Source organism: Lolium rigidum, chromosome 6 (assembly GCF_022539505.1).
Source record: "Lolium rigidum isolate FL_2022 chromosome 6, APGP_CSIRO_Lrig_0.1, whole genome shotgun sequence".
NCBI lineage: Eukaryota > Viridiplantae > Streptophyta > Magnoliopsida > Poales > Poaceae > Lolium > Lolium rigidum.
In genome coordinates this window covers 291,620,652-291,631,185 of record NC_061513.1, presented here as the reverse complement: position 1 = coordinate 291,631,185, position 10,534 = coordinate 291,620,652, and the positions used below count along the sequence as shown (strand labels likewise).

Sequence of the window (10,534 nt, the reverse complement as noted above, 5' to 3'; positions counted from 1 at the left end):
GTCTTGTTGCTTGTAGGCTTCAGAATTTATTTACACGGATGTATCCATCACATACATGCACATAATTAAGCAGGTGTAAGCATGGTTCATTAGACTAGTCACAATGGAAAGTATCATAGACTAGTATCATACATATGATACTAGTTTATGATACAACACCTACAATGCATAGTATCATGAATTAGTATCATAGTTTCATCATATTTAATGTTTTGTAGAATCTCAATGCAAATATGTGTACATGATGTGTTTGCTACTAAAATTTCTAGTTTTACGTGCTATGATACTGTATCTACCTATGATACTACTACTCTCATCTCTCTCCTCATTAATTGATGTGCCACATCAGATTTTTGCCTACATGGCATGCATGATACTACCTATGATACTTCTATTGTGGCTAGTCTTAGAAGGTGGCATGATGACAGCTTTAAATGTAGAAATTGTGATTAAAGGGACAGCCAAAATCAAATATTAATGTCGCATTTAATATGATAGGACCAGGCTACGCTAGCGCATATAAATTTGAAAAAAGGAAAACACGAGGCTGGAAAATGCTTCTTTTCCATCACTTGTAATGTGCACAGATTGATCAAAACTAAGTTGTTGTTATGTTGTTGAATACTCCAAAATTCCGTCCCGAAAAGAGCTGCGCATGCTCTATTCATTTTACAAATTACAAATAAACCCACATGTATTCTACCCGTTACAAATTTAGCTAGTTTCAAGATCCGAAATTCCGGCCACGATCTCCGCCGGCCACCACATTCCCCATACTCCCGCACACGAGTGATCAGCGGGATCAGATCCTGATCTCACGCGATCAGCGCGTGACATCACGCGCGTGTGATCCGCCCGCGATCAACGCGTTGAAGCTTCTGCTCCCCACCACGCGTAGTAGCTCGCCGGAGGCCTCCGCAGCTCCCACGCCGTCCACAGCTCCCTCTGCCGCTCCGCCGAGGGCGGACGTCGTCTTCTTCCTGCTCTGGCTCGCCCACGATCTTTCCGATGTTGCTGATCGAGGAGGCAGCAGATTATCCGGTACCTCGCCTGGCCTCTCCAGCAGCTCGTCCGGCAGCGCCCACAACTCTGGTAGATCGTCGGAATCTCTCTTTGGCTCCTCCGTTGATCGCTGCGCCACCGTCCGTGTCCTCACCGGGCTCCTGTCCCAGTCCTCCTCGGCAGCTCGCGCTACTCGGCACCTCATTGCGCACCTCGACAGGCAGCTCACCGTGTTCCTCCTCTGCTCGCCGGAGTCCACCACAATTGCTTGAGCTGGGTCAGATGATAGCACTCCAATTTTCAATATTTGGCTGGTTACCTTCTTCCATGTTTCTTCATTGAAAAGATCACGTTGGAGAAATAAAACACAAACTACTCATTAGTCACTGAGATGCATCAAGGCAACAGCTAGCAAACTAGAATCTGAAAACTCAAAGTGCAAAAAACACATTAACAGACTGGGAGTGTTAAGTTAAAGAGTTCAGAGAAAACAATCAAGTTCACATATAGAACATGTAATCAATGCGAAGTATATCCAGGGACTAAATTAAACTGCTCTAGACAAGTTGGTATACGATTTCTTAAGTATGCAAAAGGTGTATCTGTCTTGGTGAAAGTGGTACCTTAGCTATTTGTATTACTAGTAATGGAGCACGTGCAATGCCCGTGTCGACTAATACACATAACTCAATTGAATATTTTCATATTTAAGTTTCATTGTGTTTACAAACAACTGTAAGTTATTAGGACATGTAAAAAGGATCAGGACATCACCATGAATTCAATAGAATTTCACTCTCGTTAGTTGTTTGAAATTATGTTCAAACATTTTTTGACACTCAGAGGAACAAATTCTGTTGGACATCACACAGCCAGAAGGAGAAACAAAATGATGAAGAGCTCCCAGTTCCCATTTAAAATGCTAAATAAAATGTGGCATCTACAACAAGATTATCAGCTTTGAATGCAACATACACAACCTTTATACTTCCAGCAGCAGCAACAATAATTCATAGTGTTTTTACCAAGGTACATCAGACCCCCAAAAATATATACTAAGCTTATATCTTTTTAGGCACGTGTTGTTATTGCTGAACTGTTGATAAGTGTACCATTAACTTTTATAATGAAACCATTGTTCTGCCATATGGAAAGACCTCCATTGAGAAAATTAATTATTTTGTTTTTATGTAGTACTTTTCAGAACCTTGAAGCTAAAATACAGTTCGGTCCGTTTTGCACGCAAACAAAAAAATACAGTTCAAAATGAGAAGAAACGTACCAACCATGGAGAGCTAGACAGGAGATACAGGCTATATAGGTAGATGCTTCTGCAAAGTGCAAGTATGGAACCACTCTTTCATGCTCCCAACAGTTTGTGTTGATGTTTCCTACAATTTGTATTTTCAGATCTCACTCACTTCATGCCAAGGCATAATTAATTATATTTGTGTTATCTCTTCCAAAAAAGTTGCACTTATAATATTTCTGCCACTTCTTCCCGATGCTATTGCTCATGTTATAGAATTGATTACACAAATTATTTCTATTGTCCGACATAGAACATGTAGTATTTTTTTCTTAATGGAAATATGTGTTGTTCTTTTCTTTTCAGTTTTGAACGGGAACATGAGAGACATATCAATACATTGATATGCTCCTAGATTCATTATAGATAATTCTAAGTTGCAATGATCAAGTTCTATACAAGAATACAAATTTACTTAAAAGGTAATTTTTGTATTTATTCAGCTGTTGTACCATTCATTTTTTTCTTCATTGTGTTCTTAATTTTCAGGAAATGGAGTTAACACTTTTTACCACTCAGGGTGTATGTGCACAAGCCATTTTACGTGCCACATTGTTTGCAAGACAGAGCACGAGCAACTTTTTGTTCATTCCATGGGAATTTTATATCGAGATGTCTTATGCACCTACAAGAGCTGTGTTATTTATATTGATAATACTTTCAGAAATGTTTCAATAGACCAAACTTAATAATCAGTTTGGCATTGCATCCATTTTTCGAGTGGCTAGATGTCTTCACTTCTCAATAATTATGAATTTGAATAAATTTGCTACCTAGCTTGTTTTATGTATCAAGAGTGGGTTAAGGTAAACTTCACAACACAAAGAAATGCGAGCCTCTGAAACATATCAAGCGGAAGCAAATGTATCTACGTGATTACAGGAATAGTATTATGGTGTAGAAAACAAGGCTCCCCTGATCCCATCGGACTCTGTTCTGTTGCACACAACCTAATTAGTAGCTCACCTTATATAGACTTATGGAGTATCACATTTTGGTGTAAACTGTAGACTCGACACAAAGAACCACAGGTATAACAGGCAACAAGAGCATAACAATATAGTTATTTATTGCGAATAAGAACCATAATAAATTGAAGTTGTTGTTTTGTAAGGCCAGCATTAGAGAAATGAAACAGATCATTAAGTCATGCATACCAACCTTCTTCATTATGTTCAGATCCCTGCTAGCTCAGTTGGTGGCATCTGAGCTTCATTACTGAGAAGATTTGAAGCCCCAAATGCTGCACCTGGCAAACAAGATGTATCATAGTTATCATTAGCAAGAGCCAAGAGGTTATTCAATATAACAGGATTCGTGTAAATGAAATTATCATATCCCGTGTGTTGGTAATGTGGTTTAGAGGAGTGACACATAGCCATCAAAGAAGATGCAGAGTTCAAAAAAGAGAGGAAGATGCAGATAGTTGAGGTTCCTCCACATTAGTAATATTTGATCTGGAATCATTCCTACTGCAGTTTATGATCCTGAGTTATATCTCCAGCGTTGTTGGTTAAGTCTATAAGGGGTTTAATTCCCCGACGGAGATCCAGATGCATTGGCTTTATTTATCAACTGGGCAAGGAAATAAACAAACACCTTAAAGGATTGGAGAATGAGGGCACGGACGAGCTGGTTTTGGAGGAGCTGGGCGCGGTTGAGCTCGGTGCAGTTGAACTGCAGTGCGGCGGACTGCAGATGCAGCGGATGCTACAACGTCGAGCCCTGCCCGAATCCCGTCGGGCAAGCCGTGGTAGGCGTGGTCGGCGGGCGGCGGTATTGACTGGTCGGCGGCGTGCAGCCCAAATCCCGTCGGGCAGGGATATGTTGGCAAGGGAAGTGCGCCGGTGGCGGGCGGCGGGCGGCGCGGAGGTCGGTTATGTGGGATGCGGTCCGACGCCTGCAGTGCGGCGGCGCCGAAATCACGTCGGTTCGGCGATGTGCAGGTCGTGCAGGGCGGTGTCTTCGTTTGGGATAAATGGCAGTTTGATTTGGGATGGGAGCGTCTAACACATGTTTTAGCGCTAATCTGAACCGTTAAATGAGATGATTAGATGGTCCAGATGGCTTGGATCTGCCGTGCTCTCTCTTTTAATAGTAGTAGTGATTACGCCACATAAAAAATGCAGTACCTCATAAGCGTGCAGTTTAAATTCAGAAATTGGCATGGTTTGTCACGGCAGGAGGAACTCCGGACATGGGAAACAAACAGGGTGAATCCAGACTAGTTTAGTTGGGCGTATCTTATTCTTACTGGCTGGTAGAAGGCCGATGCAGCAGCGGCAGTTTCAGCGGCTGTCAGAAAGGGCAGCCTGGCCAACATCCTGCAATAGCATTACCATGGCAATGGTGAGCGGTGAGGATTCTAAATCATGAAAAATCCAATTGTAGTGTTGTTGTGTAAGCTGCAACCTAGGACAACAAAACAAGTGGCGAACTAGACAATTCAGAGGCTTAAATGGGCACAAGATAGATATATAGACAGGAAAGATGAACCCATAGAACAGTAACTATGAACCTGGCTTCAGATCTGACTATGCAGCATTGACAGCTCATGGAGAAAAAACAAGAAAGCTTTGAAGCATTGACAACTCATGGAGAAAAAACAAGAAAGCTTTGAAGCATTGACAGATCATAATTAACACGACCAATACAATCTACAATATGTATTCCAAGGGACAATCTACAATATGGAATCTACCAACCACAGCTTGCTTGCAAATATTTAGAAATGGCAGTCAAAAGAAGCAAAAGAAAAGTCACCTGTGGGCTGTGGCTTTCTATGCCATAAAAATGGACACATTAACCACTAATTTAAGTGGACTCCATTAACAATTTATTGATCATGCAGTGAAACAGTGGTTAAGACATGCAAAATATGTGAGCAAGTTCTTAAATCTAAAGAAAGCACAGAAGTGAATTAACCAGAACTGAATGTTAAAGTTTGTTTGACCACTCACAGGCAACATCTCGCCAAGTGGAACTGTCATGGTCATGCACCTGTGATTTTTGTTCCTAGTTTGGGTTTTCCGCATTAACTATTTGACTCATGTTTACTTGATTATATTCTCTATTTTCATATTTGTTCTAACAAGATGCAATGTTTAACGAAACATGATCTCTGCATGTTGATTTTTTCACACCCTCCGAGATTTTTCATTTCAAAGAATAGATAACTACCACAAAAGAGCAAAAATATGAGAATCGAATCCAGGCGCAAAATATATAAACGTGATGTACAATTGTACATTGATGTGCCCCTTCAAAATTCAGATAACTTCAAGGAAACAACACAGTCCACAGCGCATCATCAGAACTTGATTCAGCAAGGGAGCCCAGTAGAACTCAATCGTGGAATTGTAGTCCTACAAAATGCAACAATAAGCATATTCAGTACAGATGAGAACAGAGACAAAGGCGAGCCATCAAGCAACAAAAAAACACCGTGATGCAATCAAGACATAGGATTTTATATGGTTCAGTGAAGTGCTTATCGCTTTGTACGCAATCATCGTTGGTCAGCATAGATCCTTACTTTCCAATTCGGACGAAAAATAAAAGCCTGAATACCAGATAAATTTAGCTAGTACTACTGTACCTACACTTTCCACTTCTATACCGCAGGGCCAGCATCACATCTCTTCATTTCGATTCCATTATTCACATGGAACAAACAAATCGCCATTGAACATCCAGCAAATCACCATAGCAGTTTGTAGCCGAGTAATAGAGGAACAGCAAGGAGCTCACCATAGCAATTTGTACCCGAGGCCGAACGCAGTGCGCCGTACTGCCGGCGACCTGGGCGAACAGCCGAAGGAGCACCATGCACCAGCATCATCACCGCATCGAGGAGGAGCACCAGCATCGGTGAGCGAGGCGCAGGAGGCCGGCGGCGGACGAGCTCCAGAGCCCGAGGACGGCGGCGCCGGTGAGGGCCTGAGGATGCCAAATATCGAATCTTTCCGGATACCTGTGACGCCCAGGCCACCATGCCAGGGTTCCACCTCCAGAGCCCGAGGACGCCGACGCCATATCAGTAACCAGCCAACGGAACACAGCCACCTGCGATGACCTGGAACCACGGCTCCTCCTATCAAGTCCCGCCCCTTGTTCCTCTTTCGCTGTCGAGGATGCTTCCCCGCTAGAGAACTACTACCGGGCTTGGATTTCCCTGTTTTTCTGTAGCAGCAGGCTTCTTCCAGCGTCAGTTCCTTTGGCATCAGTGTCGACTGCACTATTTGTAATATACTGAAAGAATCGAACAAGTACAAAATTAAGATCAGTAAATGAATTATTACTTCTAATACAAATAAAGTAGAGCAATACATTTATTAGATGTAATTTTTTTGGTTCATGGTTACTGTTAAACCACACTTGCTTCTATTAAACAAAGTCGTCCCAGCATGATAACTAAACCAGGACAAAGCTTTCACATCAGAAACCTGCAAAGCACTGAAAACAAAATAAATAAAAACCACTGTACCAAATTTAGTTTTAGATATAACATTGTTTCAATGTCAATGCAATGCATCACAAAACTGGAAAATATGAATGGAATTCTCCTTGAAGCTTACATAACAATAAATTTATGTGTCAGCTAAAAAAGCAGTGTATCGTAGGTCATATGAAGAGCAAACAAACTAATAAAGAAATACTCTACACAAGATTTTTTAGCCTGGTTTTAGCACTCTCCTATTTAAATTCTGAACAAGGAACAGCTCATAGTTGACACAACTCGCATTAGGGTGTTAATTGTGATTGATCCCACATTCCTTAATGTTACTACGAGCAACAGTAACACTGCAGGACAAATGGATAATGTAGGTTAAGTATACTGCAGCTCTAAGCAAAATATCTTATTGGACTACATGGAAATAACACGCATGGATGACTAGGACTACGGTTAGATGAACTTTGCATGCTGCGTTTCGATGCCAAGATGCAGAAATGATGTTGTCATGCAGCTTATATTTCTTAGGAAGCAAAGGGCAACAATTAATAATAATTCTCAACGAAAAAGCAAGGAAAGTCTGGTATTCTTTTTGCAACACGACAATAAAGTTCTGTTCGGTTCGTTAATCAAAGTAGTAGCCTAAGTATGAAGAAAAATTTTAAATTTTCTGTCTACCTAGCACAAGTTTACCATCACATTTAGAAATAGCAAACAAGTTATGTCACTCAGTTCGAGAACCTCATGCTGTCAATATTATATACCGCAGACATTATGTGAGATAAAAAGTGGGAATGTAATAGGTAGTGAGGTTGCGGTGCCGACAGTTAGGTAAGAATGATGGTAACTATCAATTGTATGGCGGTAATAGGTAAAAAAAAAAAGTAATCTATGTTGGATTTAGCGGAGGCACAACAATATGTAAACAGCTAACTAGAATCACCACCACGGAATGGTAAACAAAACTGGGGATAAGCGCGACAGAATAATATTAACTTGCAAAAGTTTGGAAAGTGTCGTTAATGAACCATGAAATAAAAACATTCTACAAACAATTTTAGGAATTAGGAGTACAAAGCTTCAAAGAAGAAAAAATAGAACAACCATAGAAGCCTAAAATAGTACTGTGCCACAGGCTGATGAGTATATGCCTCCATGTGCATAAATTCGGAATGTTATTGTAAAAATCAGCAACCAAGACGAAAGTATAATCAGATTCCGATAAAAAATGCAATCTACTTTCCATCCTCTTGGTTTGCCTTACCAGCAACAAAACAAACAAACAAACAAACATAAAAGTCTTTTTCCCAAGCAAATTGGGGTAGGCACACTATTTTACAGCAGCATTCATCTCTAACCCAGTCACTAAAGGGAGACCTAGCTGTGAGAGACCTTTACGAAAAACTTGCAGACATGAAACACAATACCACCTTCTGACATAATACATGGTGATGATAATAACAGTTCAGATGGCATAAGCAAACAATACACCCCCTGTTTTACAGAAACATTGACCAAGTGAAGTCCTTTGAAGTATTTGGTTATTTTTACAGAAAAATAAGAGCAGTATAGAGGCTTTCCTAGCAGAAACGAGCATAACTGAACTTTACAGAAAACAAATAATTGGTACACCTGCTTCCACCGATATTGTTCTTCTTCCAAGTGTCGACTTTTCATGACTGAACTGTGCATCAAAAGAGAGGAGAAAAAATGACATTTTTATGTTTTGGATGCTAGCACTAAGAAAATTCTTGGTTCGGACTGCTGGGATTTTTTTTCTCCTGTTGAAAGCAAAGGCTGAATCATCTAGATGTGGTGAAATGAAGAAGTAAGACTAGTGACTAAGGACAACAAATTAGTTATCTGCATGACACTTTTGCTAGTCTACTGCAGCTTATAAACAGACAGGGCAGTCAGCGACAGCACATTCAGCTTCCATCTGCGGTAGAAAAGTGTATGGCAGAACCCGTGTATACAAAAATGAAGAATCATTAAGAATTAGCTCTATATGTGAGAAATTAGGCACACCTAGAAGTTGCAGAAGAGGAGAATAAAAGATTAAGCAAACACTATTAAGTAACTACCTCAGTAATGTAAGTGCAACATTTGTTAACTATCTGGTGTGCAGAAGCACCACTCATTCCTCAGTTTTGTGAACTTAACTCATTCATGATAGAAAGGATCCCTCTCAACTACTAATGTAGTTCTGGGGATCAAACAAATATAACACGGTTGATAAACAGAAAGCTTAAAATTTACAGGTAAGTCACCAAAAAATATGTCCAAATGATAGAACCTTCTGGGCTGATCAAGTGTGAATATTGTCAAGATTGCTGCAGGTTATTCTAAATAAGCTCAGAACAAGAAGAGGGGCAAAGCAATCCTGCAATGCAAAAAGCAATATTTATCATCCCAAAAGTCTCAAATAATATAAGTTCAGAACAATAAGAGGTAGAAATAAATACTGCAACGCAAAAGGAAAAAATTAAGCATCCCGAAACAGGAGCGAAGATGTGCTGATATGCAAGGGCTGTTTGTGTTCCTAGGAGGCATACATATCATGCAAGAACTCAACAAGGGAAAATCACAAAAAATATAACAGTAATGCAGGAAGTAGCTCACCAGACCTAATAAGTGACTCGAGCACCACAGCTCACCCCCGGAAACAGACCCCACCCCACCCCCACGCAAGAATTTATTTACATGGATATATACATCACATACATGCACATAATTAACCAGGTATAAGCGTGGTTCATAAGAAGGTGATATGATGACAGCTGCAAATATAGGAATCGTGATTGAAGGGACACCCAAAATCAAATATCAATGTCACTTTTAATATGATAGGCCCAGGCTATGCTGGCGCATATAAATTTGGAAAGAGAAAACACAAGGCCCGAGAATGCTTCTTTCTCCCTCACTTGTAATGTGCACAGCTTGATCAAAAATAATTTGTTGTTATATTGTTGAATACAATTATTAAACAGCAACATCAAAGCCTTTTTCCCAAGCAAGAAGGGGAGCCTTGGCGCAGTGGTAAGAGCTGCTGCGGTGTGACCAGGAGGTCAGGGGTTCAAGTCCTGGAAACAGCCTCTCGCAAAAATTGCAAGAAAAGGCTGCGTACAAGCTTCATGAACTACTGCCCTTTTTTAAGTTGGGGTAGGCATTGAATATAGTTGTTAAAGTAGAAGGATAAAATAAATAGAATTCGAAGCATGTATATAGGCTGCAATTATCTGAAGAGAGTTATCCCCATTGCCAAGGAACCAGAGGCACAAGAAGAATTACCTGAAGAGGGAAATGGCATGGATCATTTGACTAACTTTTGTGATTGTAGGACGCGATCAACACTGAAGCCTGTCAGTACTTGAAGTCGCAATTAAGAATCCTAATTCCAGGGAATCATTTCATCGAATAACTGGTGGTCTAGCGCACACCTGCAAGTAAAGGACTCCAGGCACTAAACCTTGCTCACAACTCAATGGATGTGTAACACCCGGCATACTTCCTGGGCCGCGCTCGAGTGAGGGGCTGATGTATGTGGGCTGGACTAAACCAATTAAGCATGAAGAGGGTAGGATACATATACACAGGAGGTCAGCACGAGAGGGCATCAAACCAGTCTAGATATTGTTCCTGAGTTTAGGCAACAGATCAAGCCTCACGACGGCAATCATACCGTCAAGGGGGTAAGTGTGACAGGATGGGAGCAGGAGCATACACACAAGTAAGTAAAATTTTAGTCCAGCACTAGTGTTATTTGGGGG

General features: G+C 40.8%; 1 long non-coding RNA gene across 1 annotated transcript; it reads right to left on the bottom strand.

The window, feature by feature from the left end:
* Positions 1 to 4,588: 4,588 nt before the first annotated feature.
* On the bottom strand, positions 4,589 to 6,115 carry LOC124659102. Its single transcript, XR_006989448.1, has 3 exons — positions 6,062 to 6,115; positions 5,560 to 5,676; positions 4,589 to 4,635 (listed from the first exon to the last, which is right to left on the bottom strand). It is a non-coding gene; the product is annotated as an uncharacterized LOC124659102 (long non-coding RNA).
* Positions 6,116 to 10,534: the final 4,419 nt, after the last annotated feature.